The sequence below is a fragment of the Propithecus coquereli genome, unplaced genomic scaffold, assembly GCF_000956105.1.
Source record: "Propithecus coquereli isolate 6110/MARCELLA unplaced genomic scaffold, Pcoq_1.0 Scaffold358, whole genome shotgun sequence".
Taxonomy (NCBI): domain Eukaryota; kingdom Metazoa; phylum Chordata; class Mammalia; order Primates; family Indriidae; genus Propithecus; species Propithecus coquereli.
Window position 1 is genome coordinate 338,458 of NW_012149263.1, and position 21,637 is coordinate 360,094.

Consider the following 21,637-nt stretch of genomic DNA (forward strand, 5'->3'; position numbering starts at 1 on the left):
TGGCAGAGGAGCTGATTTTAATTGTGGCAGTACAACAAGGCTCCCTCCGTCCCAGGGAGCAGCCTCCCGTCTGCCGCTGCGGAGCGAGCGGGGCTGCGAGATTGGGTGCAGTCCATCGCTCAGGGCACATTTTAATGGCTCCCCTCTCCTACAAGGCTTGGATTGTTTTCCACGTGATTCTGGTTAATTTAGCTGCGGGAAAGGGCATCGGTTTTCCTGGTGAGCTTCTGATCCGTCTGCCTCAGCGAGGTGAAATATATTAAAACAGAGAAGGAGGTGTCGTTCGAACTTTCTGGACAGCAATGACGAGAACCGGCACCTTCTCCAACACTCAGGATAGAGAAAGGAGTTTGACAGAGACCATTACGCTGTAAAAAGTGCTCTTTTGATAAATCAGCTTTGGTTGTTTACAAAATACTCAAACCATCTTCGTGGGCCCCTTCTCTTCAAAACCACTGCCAAGGGTTAAAAGAAGCAACTCCGATGAGATAAAACCTTTGCAGAGTGCTTTACCCTTGGAATGTCAAAATCCAACACCCAGAATCCTTCTCCAAATAAGAATACCGGCGAAATACAGCAGCAGCTCAGACTGTGCAGCACAAATAAAAGAGTGTTTAACACGCATTTTCTATTTCTAAAGGCCAAGACCCAGGTGCAGGCCACAGCGGCACAATGACCATTTCAACTGAGCCAGGGCTTCGAATGGAGTCGCTATGGAAATGATTACAATATCTAATTATTGAGAAGCATAACAGTTATTGACAATAACTAAACTGTTATTCTGGTCTAGTCTGGTAAGAAGGTCACATTCAAACGGCATAATCTCTAAATACTCCTCAGTCACTATTCACACGCAGGAACGTTGCTGTTAATGTTTGTCCTCCCTGAGAAATGTTTTCTCGGTCGCTATGTGAAGAGCCCGTGAATAGCACAGAGACCGTGGATAGGTGCCCAGTGTCCACGGACAGGCTACTAAACTGCCCCCATTGCGGAAGGTAGAGTCAGCTTCCAGAACCCAGGCTGGCCCACTTGGCTGCACCGGACTCCAGGCATGTTCCAGGCGTGGCAGTTTGCTGGGCAAGCCATGGTACTCTCGAGACAAAAACTCCCTGTGCAAAACGAGCAAGAAAAGCAATGGTAGCCGCAGAGTGCTGCCCACCCGGCTCCCGTTCCATGCCCCAGGTCGGGAAGCTTTCTCATCCTCGGAGAAATGACTGCCTTCTTTGCTTTTTTGCTAATTCAGTTTTAGTCCCTTTATGTCTCCAGTTCTCTTTAACAAAAACACTGGTTAGAACTCAAGGAATCTGTGTAACCTGGAGGTGAAGAGCTGTTCTCAGCCAGGGACAGTCAGCAGCTCAGACCTGGGAAGCATCGGTGGCTCTGGGTCACAGGGGCCTGAGGCAGCCTGGCCATCTGGGCCTGCGGCCACTTCCTGCCACCCAGCAGCATCCGGGCAGCAGCACCCTGGGCCAGGCCAGGCAGTCACCTTGACCCGCTGCTGGGGCATCTCCCCTGCCTGCCTGCATCCCTCCCCCGGCCTTTCAGTTCTGACTGTGGGCTATCTTAACAAGGAGACATCTTAGAAAGGTCATTACTGCTAGTCTAATTTCAAACAGGCACCACGATGAAGGGCTGTCTTTGTGTGGGATTAATTTTAAAACCTCAGGATTTGATGTCAGTGGGAAAGAGCCAGTGTGGGACTCACACTGCTGCCTCCTCCTGCTTCTGGCCAGCCCGGGGGCTCGTTTCTTAGGAGATGAAAACTCTGACAAGCCCTTCAGTCAAGCTGAAAGCAGGCAGCGGTCCAGCAACACCCACAGGCCTCCCGGGCATCCTGTGACCCCTCCGAAAAGTCACATTCACTTTGCTCTTGAGAAAGGAAAAATAATGCTGGAGGCATTTTATTTTAAACCATGTGAAATAAGGAAATGTGAAGATGCGAAAATGAAGTGGAAAAAAAAAAAGTTAGAATTCATTTCCGTCCTTGCAAAGGCTTAGAAGCCAAACTGGTTCATTTTGAAAGCGTGTAAAAATCTGATCCATTCACCAGTAGGCAGAGACTACAAAATGCTTAAGGTAAAATATGTAAATATGTAAAATTATCTGTTGAAAACCATCTCCTTTTGTGCTTGAAAGAATTTTTTAAAGCATCTTTATTTCTATTCTGCATTAATATACTGTTGAGCAGAAAAGTTTCTTTTTGGCTAAACAACAAAAACCAAGGTGCTGAAAATCTAGGGATTCTGAAATGAAGTCCCCAGAAAAAGGGAAGGGCAAAAAGGATTTCTACCTTGTCATTCGCTTGCATGGCATCTTTTTAGTAATAATTTAAAGCATATCATTAATATAATAAATCATAGAATCCATTTTTCAAAAAGCATTGTTCCCCTGAAAACTTGAAACAAAACCCACCTTCCCGCCTCCGCTACCGTCTCTTTTGGAAGGGGGGGGTGCCTCTCCTCCCTGGATGTCCCCCGCCTCCGCCAGACCCAGCTCCCACCATCCTTCTTGATGGAACCAGGGGCCCCTCAGCAGGGTGTTTAGGCACGTACCACAAATAATTGGCCACAAACAGCTTATCTTATTTCTAAATATTCCCAAATTCATTTTTTAATATGGAGAATTGCAGAATAAACGCCTATAGTTAAGTTATTATCATTCATTTAGTTCGATCTAAATATATTCTATTGCAACAAAAATGGACTTACGGCTTCCAAAAATAGTTTGTTCTTTTTTTCTCTCCCTTTATCTCATGTCTTGGGGGGGGCCAGGGGGGGTGTCCCACCAATGAATGGATTGGCTCATCAAGCCAGCATCTGGCTAGACTGCTGTCATTTCTCGTCTCTTCCCGGGTGGGAATGTCCCTGCTGAGTGGTCATGCAGTGCCATGGGCCAGGGATGGAGGGATGAGCCTCAGATTGGGACAAGGTATGCCTTGGACCAAATCGACTGACCTCTCAAGCCAGGTGAACCAAACACTCAGATCCCAGGGTCAAGGACAATATAGACACCTGGACCTGTGTTTATCACAGCAGCATTGTTTGGGGAAAGGTAAGGTGCTTAAGACTGAAAAATTGTTCTTGGTTTTTGCAAATTCTTGGCTATTTTTCTGAAAGATCAGACAATAGAAAGTAGAAGGCTTTCCCTAAAATAGTTTTCAAATCTGCTTATTCCATGGTAAATACACTCTATCCCTTGTTTTTATGTTTTGTTTTGTTTAAATCTCTTATTTCCTCAACAGGGTCACCAAAAAATAAAAATTTTTAAAAATCAAACACACACACGCAAGATAGTGTCCAGAAAGGTTTCCCAGCTCAAGCGCACACTGATGGAAGGCAGGTCCACAGAGCCCTCCTCCCACCTCCCTCCCCCAGGCCTGGACAGACAGAGACCTGCCAACGGAGCCCCAGAATGTCAAGGGCAGGAGGCTGAGAGCTTCTGATGGGGCTGGTACAATGGTGCCCAGCAAATATGGTGGAGTATGGTGACATTTCATTCATCTTACATATTTTTTGCATTAATTTGTATGTTAAAAATACTGCATTAAAGTATTATTTATCTTCCTACTGGGTTTGGGGGCACTTCCTTAAGTGGTTCCCCCAGGCAAGAGCTTCACTACCCTCACCCTGCCCTGGCCTTGCTCTGGGAAACAGATGCCTCCGTACCCAGGTCTGGCGCCGGCCTGGAGCAGCCGGCATGGCCATGGAGGAGACTTTTCTCCCAATACCCCTCCATCGGAGGGCAGGGAGCAATTTCTTTACCGGCCATTCTCAAGCCAGGTTCATTGGCATCTCCCTCCTTAAGCCTCATTCCTTCACAAACATTTCTGAAACTGATAACAATAAAACTCCAACTTCAAAAAATCCAGAATGGGAAAGAGTTACTAATAAAATTAGAGTGTTTCTTTACATCACACTAAAGGTAAGTGATTTGGTTTAGGGACCATCAGGAAGCACATTTGTATTATGCAATGGTTTACTGTTCTGATAAAGGTCTCCCCAAGAGAGGAGGAGATGGTTGCTAGCATCATCATTATCTACCTGCCGCCCCAGCGCCACCACTGCTTACTGAGTGCCGCGTATGGAGCTGAGAGCTCTGTCCTACACTCTGCTTAGCTCCCAGCAACGCTCATGGCAAATCTGAGGTTGCACAAAGTTACACACGCCAGCCATCAGGCCGAGCTGGGACAGGAAGGCAGATCGGACTCCAAAGCTCACATGCCATGGAGGCTTATAGACAGGCTTGGGGTTACTCTTTGTTACCCTGCTTGCTCACTGGCCTAGGCCTGGGCAGGGATGCTGAGCCCCGGGCTGAGGGGCGGCCAGGTGGCTGCCATCCCAGATCCACCCAGTCAGCCTGAGGACCCACAGCTTCCGTGGGAAGGGGCAGCCCTCCTGCCCTGCTGGGCGGCTCTAGGCAGCGAAGGCATGCCCGGGACCAGACTCCATTTCCTCTGGATGGTATCTTCAGAGGAGTCAGCAGCAGGAGCACTGATTTTCAATTCTAGGTCTTTATGCAAAAATAATCAAGACTTCCTGTCCAAGCAGCAGGATAAACAGATCTCCAGCTTAAAGGGAGGGTAGGAAGGGTTGTGGGAAGAACCTCAGTAGGCCCAGCTGGAAACTTAAGCGTCAGGAAATGCATTTCTGTGTGTCATGTTCCCAGGCTGCTGAACAGTCACGCACAAAGAGGACAAAGCAACCCCCAGGCCCCAGGCCAGTCCAGATCTCGCTTTTCACCTTCCCTCCCTGCCAATCCCTGCCGTGTCTGTGCCCAGGCTCCCTGGCTCTGTCGCCTTCCTCCTCCCCTTCTCCCCTGGCAAAGCCCAGAGGGTGTCTGCTCAGAGCACCGCTACTTGCATTCCTTCCTCGCCATTCCCTCAGCTTTGCACGTTGCGTTATGCCAAGAGCCCCGGGATGGGGATGCACCTTCTCTTTCCTTCAGCCAAGCCTCTTTTAAAAACCCACCTCTATCATACATGGGTACATTGACCCTTTTGTTTCCAAAACGCCTGTAACATTACAGAGAAGCCCAAAGTCCCCTTGGACCCATAGAATCCGTGGCAACCCCCTTCAACTCCCCAAGATGTAAGCACTGAGTCTGTATATATTTTCCCGACTTTTCCCCTATATTTTTGCAACACACATTGGACTCCATTAAAACAATGGCGTGTTCATTGTTATTGATGAGTTTGGTTGGGTTGTTTTTTATTTTTTTTAAACATAAATGATACATATATTGTCCTACAAATTGTTTTTTTTTCACTCAACAATACCTCTTACAGATCTATTTGCATACATATAGATCCAACTCGGTTTTTAAAAATTGCTGTATAAAACTCCATGCTGTGAAGATGCTTCATCCACTTAGGCATTTTGATATTGATGGGCATTTAGGCTTCTGCTGTTACAAACACCACTGCTGTGATGCCGTCTCTGTGCGCATATATGTTTCTGGAGGGTAGATGGGACAGAAGGGAAACTTCTGGGTTGCAGGGTTGCAGGGTTGCAGGGTTGCTGGGTTGCGGGGTTGCTGGGTTGCGGGGTTGCAAGGTTGCTGGGTTGCAGGCTTGTACATTTCCAGTTCTAAGGGCTCCAAAGCAGCTGCACCAATACGTGGTCCACCAGCAGCCTCGGAGGGCAGTGTCCTTATGTCCCATCCCTTGGCTACTGTGGGTAGCGCTGCAGTGAACATGACAGCGCAAGGATCTTGGAGATGCCCGGAATTGCTGGATCGTACGGTCGCTCTATATTTAACCTTTCCGGGAATCTTCATGCTGTTTTCCGTAATGGCTGCACCAGTTTACATTCCTACCAACAGTGCACCAGTGTTCTCTTTTCTCCACGCCCTTGCCAGTACTTGCTACCTTTTGTTTTTTTAACAGTAGCCATCCTAACAAGTGTGAGGAGATAGCTCACTGAGGTGTTGGTTTGCTTTTCCCTGATGACCAGAGATTTCGAGCACCCGTGGGCCATGTGTGTGTCTGGTTGGCCTTTTCAAGCCATCACTGCTCCTCTGCTTGAGCACACGCCAGTGCTCAGGGCACATGGGATCTCAAAGCACCCAATTGGCTTTGTAGGTGACGCAGCAGCTTTAGGCCACTCTGCAACTCTCACAGATTCCTTTGGAAAGGGATCAAACTGTCACCTCTTCTGTGAAGCCTTCTAGTATTACCATGGCACTCGGAGATCGCTGACCCTGAAGCTGGCCACATGGGCTGGCACTGACCAGGAGCCTCTTGAAGGCAGGGGACTCAGGCACATGCCTCACCTCATGCTTCACCCAGATGTTGCTTCCGCATAGAGCAGCGCAGCCACGAATGGGCTGGCTTGGCCCTGGCTTGGCTGAGGGTCCTCCACCAGCAGGAGCCTCCACCAGCTGAGCGCCTACTCTGCGCAAGCCTGAAGCAAGTACAATCGCCACTTCCTTTGACCCCGCCACACCGACAGACACCAACACCCAGCTCCACGACTTGCCCCAAGCCTCCCAGTGGGGCCCTGGGAAGACGAGGATTTGAGCTCCAACCAGCCTGCCCGCAGTGCTCATGACCCTGGCCAAGCTCCTGAGCCGGGCTGCTCCAGGATGCTGAAGAGTGTGCAGGACTGTGCAGCCAGGGCCCAGCTGCAGCGCCCTGCACCCCAACCCGCACCCTGCTCTCGCCACGGGGTCTGCACGCCTGGTCCACCACCTGAGCCTCTGGAGGCAGAGCACTGGGGAGCCAGACTTCTCGGTGAGGGGAGCCCTCCTGTGTCCTGCTCCACGGGGCTGCTGCCTCAGAGGACGCTGGGTAACAGGTGCACACACTAGAGCATCACTGGGCTGAGAAACTCTCAGGTGGACGGCCAGAGTCAGCCAGAGGCCCACCCCGCCTCGGTGCTCCTGCCCCAAGCGCCGAGAGAGACAGAGAGAGAAAGAGACAGAGAGAGTGAGTTAGTTAGAGGAGGGGCTCCTGAAGGTCAATGGATCAAATTTGGTCAAATTCCAATAAATCTTCCACTTAATATTAACATTTAATACTGAAAAATCCTAATGGTGACCTGATTCCTTCCTTTGAATTCCAGCCCTCTCGGATAACCTATCTCTTGAGGTAAAAAGCCGGCAGTACCTGAATTCATTACTGCCTGATTAATTATGCTGCCTTTGTATGAAGGAAACGGGGACTTCAATCAGCCACGGCCACCATCCCTTGGCCATGGCCTCAACAGGCCAGCCGCTGTTGGAGAGCCTGGCCCCTCACCCAATGCAGGGGCAGCCAAGAAGCTGGGCATGGTGGCTGGTTAGGTGTGGCCTCCAGCAGTCAGAGGGCCTGGGATTTGGGGTTCTTTCTTCAGAGAAGGGCATTTGCGCAGTTGAGGGAGGGAGGGGTGAGCTGGGTCAGAGGCTGCAGAGTGGAGATTTCTGCTCCATTCCAGGAGGGGCCTGGCCAGGAGTCCCTCTCCAGGGTCTTGAACTGCCGGACACACCAGGCTTCACTGAAACTGGGCGTTGTCCCTTCAAGACACTGGGTCTCAGAAGGTGCCGTTTAGAGCAGATGTATCCCTTGAGATACAAGGTCACTTTGGTGAAGGGGAAGGTGTACTCGGCAGCCCCCCAGACCCCGTGAGCACGGGCCTTGTGAGCACCACCGTGGAGTCTCAACATGATGGGGGAAGGTCAAGGGCAGCCGCCGGCACCAAGGCAGGGTGAGACCCACCACCCCCAGCTCCACCAGTTCACTAACACGACAGGGTGCTCCCGCCGCAGCCCTTTGTCCTGCGCATTCTACATTTGTCAAGGTCTACAAAGTTGTTAAACACTTTGCCGGGTTGCGGGGTTGCCAGGTTGCGGGGTTGCAGGGTTGTATAGCGATGTATCTTTTCGAAGAAGAAAAAGACAAGATGGCTTTTCAAATGTCAGTTCTTTGCCTCCACCCCCAGCCTGCACAGTGTGGGGAGCAGCAGAGGGACACACGCCAGTTTGAGCGCCCTGCGAGCCTTGGCCGTAGCAGGTCTGGCTTCGAATCCTAACCTGTCATGCACACGCTGTGTGACTGTGGCCAAGTCACCGAACCTCTCTGAGTCTTGGTTTTCAGAGAGACAGTACACTGTGTCCCAGAGGGTGGTTATGAGAGTGAAATAAGAAAACCACATGAAGTCCCGTGTGCTGCCCCAGAATGCCTCCCGACACGGGCCAGCTTGGTTCAGTGGCTTTTGGTGACACTTTGTCCGAGTCGAACAGTCAAAACGGGAAGTGCTGGTTTTTATTAATAGGCCGCGTGTGAGCGCAACATCTTGGATTGAGCCCATCCCTGATGCCCATCCCACCGTGAGGCTTCAGGACTGGGAGAATATGTATTTTTACTGAGCAATTTTGTAAAACCTTGATTCTAGGCCACACCAGAGTAATCCATGCTGCCAACTTTGCCGAGGTGCCCCCCACCACCTGCCCTTCCCAGAGGCTTGACTCGGCCTCCTCCTGAGCCACCTGGCAGATGTAATCACAGAGGCAGTCCCACAGGGCACAGAGGGAGGACACAGGTTCCAGGGAGGCCCAGGACAGCTGCTGAGGCCCTGGTGGGTAAGGGGGCGGTGTGTGTGCCGAGGCGAAGCCAGCGAAGCTGTCTGGAGTCTGGCGCTGGCTCCTGGGCACCAGGAAATGGGAAGGGGATTGGGGCCATTGCCAATCGGAAGCCAGGACTGGAGTTCAGTCAAGGGAAAAGTCTGAGTCCAGGCTGTTCAGAAACAGTCTCAAGTCAGGCACCAGAAATCTTCAGTCTGGGAGAAGTTCTGGGACTTAGCCACCTGCACTGTGGCCCAGGTTGCAGGCCCAGCACCTAGGCGGGGCACGGCTGGGTGACTCCACTCAGAGCACACAGGGTGAGGTCCTACCAGAGACGGGGTGGCTGGGTTCCAGAAAAAAAGACCTAGTGCCTGGGGTCTCCTGATGGTAGGAGGGAGGGGCTGGGGCAGGGAGACTGAGCTGAGCACATCCAAGGGAACACAGGACAATGGCCTCTATAGAAATCTTTTCAGCAGCTGGCCCTATAAGCTTCAAACTTTGGGGGTTTAAACAGCAGTTAATTTGGGAAGATATAAAAGACACACAGACTACTTAATCAACAGCTCGACCTTCAAGTGGGGGCAGCAGCTAGCTTCCTGGGGTTTCCAGGTGTCCAGACACATATTCCGAGGAGGCCTTCCCTCCCCATCGCCTGCCCCACTGAGCTCCCTGGGGAACAGCAGGCACCTGCTTGGGGCCATTTTTCTCAGGAAGGGAGACTGGCCCCTCCTGGTCCATGGGTGTGAACCTGCCAAAGGCCACTGGCAAGACAGGGAAGAGCACAGACAGCAGGGCAGGGGCTCTTACCTGTTACCCCTTTGGAACCAGGATACACCCATCACGCTGGGTGATTAAGAGATTAAGGGATTTGCCCAAAGGTGAAAACCCAGCTGTTATGGACTGAATTGTGTCCCCCCCAAATTCGCATGCTGAACATCTGCAATGTGATGGTATTTCGAGGTGGAGCCTTGGGAGGTAATTAGGTTTGATGTGGTCACAAGGGTGGGGCCTTCTGACGAGATTAGTACGTTATAAGAAGAGATGTCAGAGAGCTTGCTTGAGCTCTCTGCATGTGAGGTTAGAGCAAGAGAGTCGGAAGACAGCCCTCACCCAGAGCTGACCTGCTGGCCCCCTGATCTGGGACTTCCCAGCCTCTAGAACAGTGAAAGCTACACTCCCATTGCTAAGCCACCGTCTGTGATATTTTGTTACGGCAGCCCGAGCAGACTAAGACACCAGCGGATTGTCTTCTCTTCTCTTTCCTCCCTGCCTGGTTCTGAAGCCACACCATTAGCCTGGTCCAAAAGGACCAGAAGAGTACCTTGCACCAGCCGAAGAAGGCATTTGCACAGACACCCGTTCCTAACGAGCAGGTAAACCTTTCAGAAACTGCCAACAAAATGCCGGGACCCTCGCAGCTAGGGGATCACCCACAAGGACCACAGGACCAAGGCCTTTTCCCATGCTCCATCCTGTCACCTGCCTGCAGATGACAGGCTGCTGCAAAGTCCCCTAGGGGCAGCGAGGCAAAGGGTGAGCAAGGGGTGGAGGAGGCACTAGCCTTCAACCCTGCCTGGGCCACACAGGCCGCTCAGCCATCAGTAGCGCAGGCGCAGAGCCTGAAACGTCTTCTGATCTCCCCACATGCTTCACGGGTGCCACCTGCAAGCCCAGGGGCTCCATGTGTGTGGAGAATGTCTCCAGGAAACCTACTTCTTAGCTGCCCGGTGTGCTGGGAAGAGCACTGGCCCAAGAGTCAAAAGATGCATCATCTGTAGATTAACTCCTCAGCTTGTAAGCTGGGATCTCAGGGAAAGTTACTTAACCTCTCTGTACCTTAACCCCCATTGGGTTACCATAGGGATGGATGAGATAAAAAAAAAAAATAGCAGGGAATCTCTAAAGGTTGATTCTCTTTCCCTTTTTTTCATACTTTGGCCTCTGTATTTGCCCATTTGCTCTTAATTTTATACGTATTTCACAAATACCTGTGACTAGGGAGAAAAATCTTCCCCACTCAGTTGTTGTTGTTGCTGTTTAATAGACGGAGCAGTATTTTGGAAAGAACATGGGTCTTAAGTCAGGGGGAAGCCTCTTGAAAGCTTCAATTTCTGCATCTGAAAAGTGACCAACGAATCCTATTTTGTAATGTTGCTGCAAAGGACAAAATGCTACTATGTCAAGTGCTTTAGATAAGGCCCTGGCAGAGCATGGTAACAGTAACAATAGTTCATTGTGTTAGCCTGCAGACTGGAGAGAATAATGACACCTGGCTCCTCATATGTTGTTGTAAAGATTCCCAGAGCTAAGACGTACGTAAACCACTTACAAGAGTCCCCATTCATTTTCTGTTAAGCTCTTATTCAAAGGAAAACACAGTTTCAGTTGTCTGATTACGGAGGTACTATTACTTTATAATTTAGTAAAAGTCATGGTTTTCATCTGTGAACAAAGGATTTAAGATCTGAAAACTTTAATGGTGAAGACATTTATTTCACCATCTTCTGCAGAATTGTCTGTGTTTTCTCCTAATGTGCTAAAGATTACTCCACTGGTGAGATTCACGTCTAAGATTTCCCCCTCTGGGTCAAACATCATAACTTCGAAACAAGAAAACATGACTCTGGACAAGAAAGTCCCTTTTGCCTAAGATAAGGCGCAGTGACGGCTCTGCTCTCTAGCTTGCTAGTCTTCTGCAGGAATTTTCCTAATTGAAAAAAAAAAACAAAAACAAAAACAAAAAACGAGGCAGTCTGCAGCCTCACAAAGACTCCCACCCAGAAAGGAGAGAGCCAGGAGTTCAAGGACACTCCTCAATGCTAAGAGATTCTTGATCCTCAATGGCATTTGCTACATTAATGACATTGGGCTGTGAAACTAAAGGTGAAGACTATCCAGACACCCACAGGTGACGCAGCCCAAGGTACAGCCAGCTCCCAGGAGAAGGCGTTTGGGACAGGGATGCCATCTGCAAGCCAGGAAAACAGCCCTCACCAGAACCTGACCTTCCTGGCACCTGGATCTCAGACTTTCCAGCCTCTAGAACTGTGAAAAATAAATTTCTATTGATTAAGCCATTCAGTCTGTGGCATTTTGTTATGGCAGCCCAAGCAAACTAAGATAAATTACAACATGTATCCTTAACTTAGTAAAATCTGAAATAAATTAGTAATTTTGCTATTTCTTCAACCATGTAAGGAACATATTTTAAGATCCTCTATTCCCTCCCTCTCACTTTTTGTGCTATTATCATGCATTTTAATTCTTACATACATTTTGTTAAGAATAAAGCCCTACATTATTTTTGTCCATCTCCATTTAGATTTATTCATTTATTTACCCTGTCTGATGCTTCCTGCATTTATTCCTTCCTATGTAAGTTCTGTCCACGATCATTTTCCTTCTGTCTGAAAGAATTCACTTAGTCCTTTAGTGCACATTTGCTAGTAACAAATGCTCTCTTTTTTGTGTGTATTTTAAAATATCTTCATTAACTTGCATTCCTGATAAGGTTTTTACTGGTTATGGAATTCTAGATTGGCTTTTCAACACTGTTAGGACGTCATTACCTAACATCACACTGTTAGGATGTCTTCTAGCTTCCATGGTTTGGGTTGAAAAGTCAGTCGTCAGTGCTATTGTAGCTTCATTAAGGTAATTGGTCATTTTACTTATCTGCTTTCATCTCTTCTTCTGTTTTCTGTAGTTTTACTATGATGTGTCTATGTGTGATTTTCTCTGTGCTCACACTATTATACTTGGGGTTCTACGAGACTTCTTGGATTTGTGGATTGATGGCTTTCATCAATTTGGTGGAATTCTTGGCCATTCATCTATTCAAATATTGTCCCTATTTCATTATTTCTCTCCTTGTCCTCTTCTTATGGGACTTCAATTAGACTTATGCTAGCATTAGTGCAATATATGACATACTCTTTCTCTATTTTCCATCCTTTCATTGCTTTGCGCTTTCGTCCAGATAGTTTCTTCTGCTGTATCTTCCAAATCACTAATCATCTCTTCATCTGTGTCAAATCTGCTTTAAACTCATCTAATATATTCTTAATTTCAATTGTATTTTTCAGGTATAGAACTTCCATTTATTATTCTTTTTTATATATATGTCCATCCTCTATTGAAATTCTCCACTTTGTCTTTTATCTCCTTGAATGTACCAATCAGAGGTTATTCTAAAGTCTGTATACGATAACTCCAGTAGCTGGATTTCCTATGGATCAGTTTCTATTTTCTATTTCTTTTCTTGGTTTTGAGTCATTTGGTCTTGTCTCCTGGTATGCCCAGTAAATTTTAATCAAATGCTACATGTTTTGTATGAAAAATTATAGAACCAATGTGATGCTATAAGATGATGCCATCTTTCTCCAGAGAATTTCTTTTGCTTCTGTCAAGCAGTTACTACAGAAGCAGGCCATTTTAATCTGGTTTGAGTCTAAGCAATATCTTTGTAAGAGTTGGTCTTTTTTTTGATTTGCCCTTACTACTAGTATTGGCTTTCAGAGGTTCTGACCAAAAGCCTTGGGTATTACCACGGCCTTTCCAAGATTGCCAAAGCTTTGCTCAGCTTCCTAGCCTTTAAATAACTGCTTCTAAAAGCATATGCCTTCAGGGAAAGAACAGTGACAAGTGTCAGGCTCATCTTTCTGTGCTTCCCTTTTCTCTAGGATTTTGCCCCCTCAAGTCCTCACTGTCTGGGTAGCTCTCTGATGTTTTAAAACAGATTTTTAAAATTATCTAGCTGTCTAGTGTTTGAGGTAGGAGGTTTTGTTTGATCCAGGCTGGTGTTCCAGAGCTAGGAGTAGAGGTCTCAACTATTCCTTCAGCATAATTCTTCAACTATAATGATGGTTAGCACGGAAATTAAGGTTTAGGGTATTGGCTTTGGAGTAATAAATTCCATCTGGGTGAGTTAAAAAAGTACAAGTTGGTTAAACTGGTTGTAAAGAGTATAAAATTATAGTTTTGTATTGAGGTAAATTATTCTAATTAAATTCATATAAGAAGCTTTTGAGGACTCACTGGAAACATACACTATATTATAGCTAACTTACTAGTATTTTTCCCCACAGAGAAGTGTACCTTTGGTTTATAGCAGCAAGAATTAGGGGTGCTTCTAGCATTCTCAGCTCTCTGCCAGGCTCTGGGTCACCTTGTAAGATGCTTGCTAGGTCCCCAAGAAGACAATGTGTTTGACTCTGCATCATAGCTCAGGTAAAACTGTTCAACAAACATAACAGCAGCCATATTTAAAGAGCATTATCTTACTTACCCCAAAGGTTCAAAAATCACTCTTTTAAAGTGCAAATATCCATAAAAACCAAGAAGACGAAAACGATAAACAAAACACACAAAAATGATTTTATACAACCGAGCCGAGAGGTGATACAGCCAGCTGCTCATCAAATGACTATTGCTCTTGCAAGCTTTGCCCTAGTAGGTGGATCACGCCACATGGGGGAAAGGGCCTTCATAGCACAAAGTTAGACCTTTCTGGCAGAGTATCAGGATGAACTAGCTAACCTGAAGGCCAGGCTGCATGTTTGACCTTGAACTGCATGCCCTATAGGGAGGGAGGGAAGACAAGAGCAGATGACAAGGTTGAGGCATCTATTGCAGGAACTCAAATTTTGAAGACGAGGGGGGCTTTGTTACCAAGGCTGGGCATAACCATTGGCGGGTGTATAGCTAAAGCTACTTGGGGAAAGACATTGAGAACTGGATGGGTCGAAATAAATCTGTGAGCCCAAGAGAGCATCCCCTAAAACGGCTATAGACTGGCTAGGATGATAACGCTTTGGCCTCCAAACACAACTGGGAGATTCAAGACCAACCACTCACATTGGATTGCTTCAGTTAATAAAGTAAGGGGTGATGACAGGAAGTTCATGGAGGCAGAGGTCTCTCAACTCCTGGAGAGATACACACAGAAGAAAAAAAATGGAATCTGTTAGGACTAAATGGGACCTCCTAGTTGTTACACTCTAACCAAGTCATCTTACAGAAGATGAAATGATACCATGCAAAGAATTTATTTTCACCTGCTAGGACTCACATCAAATATCAATTCTTCTGCAAAGCCTTCCAAGCTTCCATTTGGTGGTTTCTTCCTTTGTCGTTTCCTAATCTCAAGTATGAGGGCCATAACTTTAGCAGCTTAAGAAGATAGAAGGTCCTCGATAATTTTTGCTGAAGGGACAAGTGAGAAGGGACGTCTGCAAATGTGCAAAATCTCAGTTGCCCTGCGTCCCAGCCCCAGAAGTTCAGTCAGGCTCCAACACCCATTCGTGACTTTTAGCATATCCGCCCTCAAAAAATTCAAACATGGTAAGAAATAGAATAATATAATGAACCACCACATACCCATTAATAATGCCCAACCATGTTTCCATCTACACCTTCACTCGCTTTCCTTGCCCCCATAGAAAACAACTTAGAAATAAATTCCAGATATCATATCATTTCCTCCGTGAATATTTCAACATGCATTTCCAAAAGATGACTTTAAAAATATAACCATAATGTAGTGGACCCCCCAAATGTTGGAGGTTATGATGTTAGATTAGAAATATGTTGACATTTGTGGGTTAACACTTAGCTAGACAAGAGAATCAAAGACATCACGCCTGACTTTAAAGTAGATTGCCTCTACTCTGCCTTCAGGACTGTCCTAAGTTAAAATTTAGCGCCATTGCTTCATTTGGAAAAAATGTACTCATGTACTTTGTACTAGTGGCTAAGGATGGAAAACAAAGTGATCAAGCCGAAACTGATTGTTTCCTATAACTGATTGTTTAAACTTTCCAGCTGCCTTGCCTATGGGTGAAGTTTTACTGTGCTTGCTTAACTGGGGAAAGAATGGTCCTTAACCTAACTAATGCTATCTGCTTCTGTAAACCTGCTTGCTTAAAGATTAGAATCAGTCGCTGGTAACCGGAGTAGGTGGTCCGAGGCAGGTCCCGGACCCCACGGTTATGAAATGTATGATGTAATTTGTCCCACTTCCCGTCTTTGTCCCACTTCCCCGTACCTTATGTCACGTAGCCCATCTTAGAATAGTATAAGACCCCCTTGCTTTTTCGGCTACCCACCATTCTCTGTACCTGTAACTCTGACAGGGCAGGGGTGGTCGCTGACCAGCTAATAAAGACTCATAATTTGGCTCAATTCGGTCTTTAAGTGGTTATTTCTTACACTCCATACCATAACACATAATATTTCTGAAAAATTAACACTTTTTAATATCAAATATCCAATCAGTGCTCAAATTTACAGGTGTCCTATAAATGTCACTTTTTTCTTTTTATCATTCCTTTGATTCAAAATCTAAATGTGATTATTTTCCTTGTAATTCATTATTGAAGAACTGGATCACTTATCCTGTAGTTTTACAAGATCTGGATTGATTTGTGTATGTCCCCATTGCGCTGTTTAACACGTTCCCCTATACTTTGTATTTCCTGTAAATTAGTACACTAGTGCCCCATTATCCATGGAGGATACATTCCAAGACCCTAGTGGATGCCTGAAACCATAGACAGTACCAAACCCTATACACTATATACTACATTTTTTCCTATATATACATACCTATGATAAAGTTTAATTTATAAATTAGGCACAGTCAGAGATTAACAATAACTAATAATAAAATAGAACAATTATAACAATACATTGTAATAAAAGTTAGGTCAATGTGGAGCTGGCAACTCAGGCTAGCAAGTGACTAACAGGCCGGTAGCACAGACAGTGTGGACATGCTGGACAAAGACAAACCATTTACACCAGGCCAGGACAGAGTGGACCAGAACGAGATTTCATCATGCTACTCAGAACGGTGTACAATTTAAAACTTATGAATTGTTTATTTCTGGAATTTTCCACTTAATATTTTCAGACCGTGGTTGACTATGGATAACTGAAATCGTGGAAGGTGAAAGTGCAGATAATGGAGAACTACTGTGGTTGATCTACGTGTGGCTCAATCAGACTTAGGTTTGATATGCGGGGGTCGGAGGGGATGGGGGGTGTCTAGACTACTTCATAGTTGGTGCTGAGTTTTTCCATTAGAAGGCATATAATGGGGGAGGGAATCTCTTTGCAATGTTAGCAGCCATTGCCGGTCATGCCTAGATCCATCCATTCACTGAGGATGCAAAAGGATGATGTTCTATCTATTGCTCCCTCCTCATTTATTAGCCGGAAATACTTTCACAAGGAGAAATTTTCCCTCTGATACCATTTGGCCACCAAAGCCCAATTTTAACACAATTGTAACCAAGACAATGTTTTCTCTCAAGTTAGAATCCTCTGCAGGAGGATGAGCAACTTGAAGCAAACCTTTATTTATTCTTTATTTTCTAGCCAAGAAGTAACCGGCAGCAGGCGGGCCTGACAGCTGCAGGAAAGGCATCTTTGCTCGGTTCTTCCTCCACTGGTGTGCAAGTCCGCAGAGGAGGCCCTGCCTGCCCAGAGATTTTCTTAAAGAAGTATATAGCTCTGGGGCTTACTCTAAAGGTCTGGTCTTTTCTCTTTGAAAATGTTTTCTCCTGTAATTAGGGGATTTTCTAATTTAAGGAATAGATAAAAATCCATCAAAATTATATTTTCAAAAAAAAAATCACAAACCTGAAGCTGCTAAGATCTGGCGCTGGGGAAATCCTGAATTGAGGATGGATGCTAACCAGGACAGAATTTAAGACAATAGTTTATAACCTTTTATTTTCAGGATCGAGAATATCCCAAGGAAACGCCAAGTAAAAAAGTGAAATCAGCGATTGATTTTGCATTTTGAGAAACTGACCGAGTTTCTGGATCAAATGCCCATCGCACGTCTGACTCGAGGTTGAGCAGATAAAGGAATCCACCAGGGTACCTCCCCTTGGGGTCTGCACATGCCGATTTTGGAAAACCAGACTGCGGCACTCACAGACCTCGCTGCTGAGGAAATGAAGGCTGCTTCCCTTCCAATACCTGGCTCCTGTCAGCATGCCCTGGGGGCCGTGCCGGCGCCAGGCTGGGACGCAGAGCGCTTCCTGTCCTGCCCACCGCAGAGGTTACTCGGAATCTCCACTCCCCAACTGGGGGACCCAACTGGGGAAAGGAAGGGCCTTCCTCGGTAACTGTCGTGAGGCTGGGGACCCTCGCGGCACCGCAGAGCTGTCTGGGCAGCAGGTCCCAGGCCTTCCTGCATCCTTGGCCCCCCTGGTCTGTCCCAGCCCCCCAGGACTCAGGCCTCTGCTAGGCCTTGTGGTTTGCTAACTCACAGTGTGGCCTTGGGACAGTCTGCTATGACTTTATTTCCCCAACTGTAAAGTAAAGAAGTTGGACTGGAGCCGGGATTCCCACAATCACCCAAGAAGCTTTTCCAAACCGCCCCCCCTCGTTAGGGCAGCCCGGGGGACCCATCGGATCTCGGATCGGAATGGGGTACAGGGGTGGAAAAGGTGCCCGAGGCTCCCCGCGGGGGGCCGCAACCCCGACTCAAGGCGCTCGCCTTCCTCTCCAGCGACTCCACCCTGCGGCCTGGGCCATTCGGGAGGCTGGGCGGGGCGGACCGGGCTGGGCTGCCCCACTGGAAAGACTCGTTTTGGGCGGAGCAGGCAGAGGCGGGGCGGAAACAGACTTGTCGTCCCCCCCAACCCCCCGGGCGTCTCCGCGTTTCCGCACGCAGCCCAGCGGGGTCGCGGTTACACCGACAGCTGAGATGGCCCCAGGCCGCCCCCTCCTATGCCTGCCCGGAGCAGAGGACGCTCCCCCGGGCCACACCTGGGCTCTGTCCTCCAGTCCCCAGGCTCTGACTCAGCGGAGTCTCAGTGGGGGAGGAGAGAGGGAAGAGAGAAGTGGGAACAGCCCCCCGCCCCTGCCAGCTGGGCACTGACCCTTGCCTGGGACTCTGGCCGCTGCACAGCTGCCCCCACTTCCCCCACGTGCTCCAGCAAAGCTTTCTGGTGCCGGAGAGCTCAGGCGACCCCAGGCGGGGACAAGAACCTTGGGCCGAGGCTCTCCGAGAAAAGCCCGCGGGAAGCCAGACGGCGGCGACCAGCTCCTGCGCCGCCGGCCGGGCCTTGCCCAGGCTGCAGCCCTGCTGACCTATGGACCGCGCATCCTCTCCCGGCCTCCTCTACGCAGAACAGGAGCCCATGGCTGCTGGGGAAGATGGGTATCCCCAGGCCTCTGCGCACGGCCTCCCTGGGGCCACCATGCACACCAGGCATCGTACAGGCCCTCAGTGAAAACCGAAACCCGGACGCAAAGCATCCCTTTCTGCGGAGGCGCGCACGTGGCCAAGGGTGCCTGTCCACGACCAGCTCCAAAGCGCTTCGAGACTGGGCCGCACGAGGAGAGCTGCTCCGGAAGGAAGTACGATGGTCCCAAAACAACCGGCATCGGAGAGCAAGGGCAGCTTAGTCGCCAGGCTTGGTTTACTCGGAAAACAGTCTGGAGATCAATTAAGAGAAACGCAAAAAGAACAAACCGGACTCCGCATCAGGAGACGTGAGTGCGAGCTCCGCCCCGTCCCTTAATCCTGCGTGACCTCCGTCAACTGATTGAAAGTCCCTGAGCCTCACAGTGTTTTCGTGCCTCAAAAGAGCCTGACCTACCTCCAGAGTGCAGGCAGAACAGGAGGAGACAATAAACATGACAACTTTTTGCTACTTTTGGAGCCCACATGTGAGGCAGGTTTTCTTAGCACCTGGAAAAGAATATGCAGTTGCCAAGAATGCTGGAAAGGAAGAGAACTTTAATAAGAACTTTATTTATTCTCTTACAAAAATACCATCCAACCTTGGAAAAGTATAGAAATAAAGGAGTCATTATAAGCCATTTGCTGTTTTAACTTTACTACCATTGTTATGTTAGGACCTCTCTGTGCCTCAGTTTCCTTATCTGTAAAATGGAGAAAATACTAGCACCGGTGGGGCTGCTGAGAAGATTAAATGAGATAATGAACGTGGAAGTGTTTGATAGGACCCAGCACAATGCAAGACACAATAAATGCTAGCTAGTTTTGCCTTCCCATCCTTCCCACCCACCAATTTTTATTGTAAAATTTTTTAAATATGCAGAAAAGTTGAAAGACTTGTACCCACGCATATTTCCCCTAGATTCTACAATGAACATTTTACCATATTTGCTTTATCACATATCTGTTCATCTACCTGTCTCTCTAGCCGTGTATCAATCCATCTGTTCTGGTTACAGTTGTTACGTAACAAATGCCCCTGAACTTAGTGATGTAACAGCCATTTTGTTATGCTATTTATAGGATTCCGTGAGTTAGGAATTCAGACAGGACATAGTCAGGTCGGCTTATCATTGCTCTAGAATGTCTGGGGCCTCAGCTGGGAAGACTTGATGCTTGGGGGCTGGAATCGTCTGGAGGAACCTTCGCTCACATGTCCGTAAGTTGCCAACAGAGTGCCTGCATGTGATCTCTCCATGTAGCCCAGACTTCCTCACGGCATGGTGGCCTCAGAGAAGTCAAACTTCTCACATGGCAGCTCGGGGCTCCAAGTGTGGTTCTGGCAAACAAGGCAGAAGTTGCGTTGCCTTTATAACCCAGCCCTGGAAGTTATACGGCATCACTTCCTGTTGGTCAAAGCAGACATAGACTCACACAGAGGAGAATTAGACTCCACCTCTTGTGGCTTTGTAGAAGGCCTGTGGGATGGGAGCTCTTGTGACCATCTTTGGAGATGGTACATTTGCCCTTTGGTCACAACAATTCTTGTGCAAAATGCCCCAAATCTCATTTCATTAAATCATCAAGCTCGGAGTTCAAGATTTCTTCATCTAAATCAAATCCAGGTGTGCATAATACTCCCCAGGTATGGTTCCTTGGTACTCCTCTATTTGAAGACCTGTGAACTAAACAGGCATGTTGCCTGCCTCCCCACCACCCCCGACACACAACAGCAGGGCAGGATTAGGGTAACCACTACAATGCCCCTATTAAACAGAGAAAATAGGAGGCATATAGGAAGGAGATACTGGACCATAGCAGTTCTGCAATTCTGAAATCTAGCTGGGCACATGTTGCCAGTTCCTTAGGGCTCTGTCTCACTCCTCAGGAGTTGTTTTCCGTGGCTGTTGGTTCTGCCCTCTGGAATCTCGACTCTGCCCTCTGAGTCCTTAATCGTTTTCTGTAAGAAATGGCCTGTGTTTGCAACTAAGTAGCCTCTGAGCCTGCTTCCTGCCTATAAAAGTATAGAAGTTCAAAGGCCTCTTCATTTTGAACTATCTCTGTCCCTTTCAGGCCAAGCTAATTCAATTCCTTTAAAACTTTGTGGTTTTTTTTTTTCTTTTTTTCCTGTATCAATTTGTAATCCACTCAGTTAAACAAAAGCCATACTCATAAATCTCTTCAAAACAAGCCTTTCTCTAACTTGGGTTCCCAATGCAGTTGCTGTGGGACAATGCCCTTAAGATTCTTAGAAGTCCCATTGTTTCACACAGAGGATCCATAAGCCATGCTGTTAATATCCTTAAAAGGCTTTTTGTCTGGTTGAAAGGGTCTACAAGGCACCAACTTAAAATTTCCCAATGTCTTAATAAAGAATTTTACAGTTGAGCACTTGGCTTCACCTTCACCCGAGATGTTTTCCTGACAGAGCCCTGGATTTGATCTTTGCCCTGACACTCACTTTTTCTTTGAGAATCTTCCACTGGGAGATAGTTTTTGGACCCAGCTAGATCTGACTTCTGAATTCTGCTTGAAACTGAGCATTTCCTTCTTTAATCCATCTCTCTGTATCCAAGTCTTAGGATACACAGCGAAAAGAAGCCCAGGGACACTTCCAACATTCTGCTTGGAAACCTCCTTAGGTTGGGAGTTTTGACAGCCAAGAGCTGGAAATAGCTGGAGGCTCTTTTACTCTTGCGTCTGGCATATAGGCTAGGATGACTTGAAAATTAAGACAACAGAATGGAATGATTCCTTGTGGCCTCTCAATTGAGTTGGCTTCATTACAGCATGGTGGCATCCAGATAGTCAGACCTCCTACCTGACAGCTCAAGGCTTCAAATACAAGTGTCCCGGTGAATGCAATGGAAGCGTCATGAACTCTTCTGGCCCAGCCTT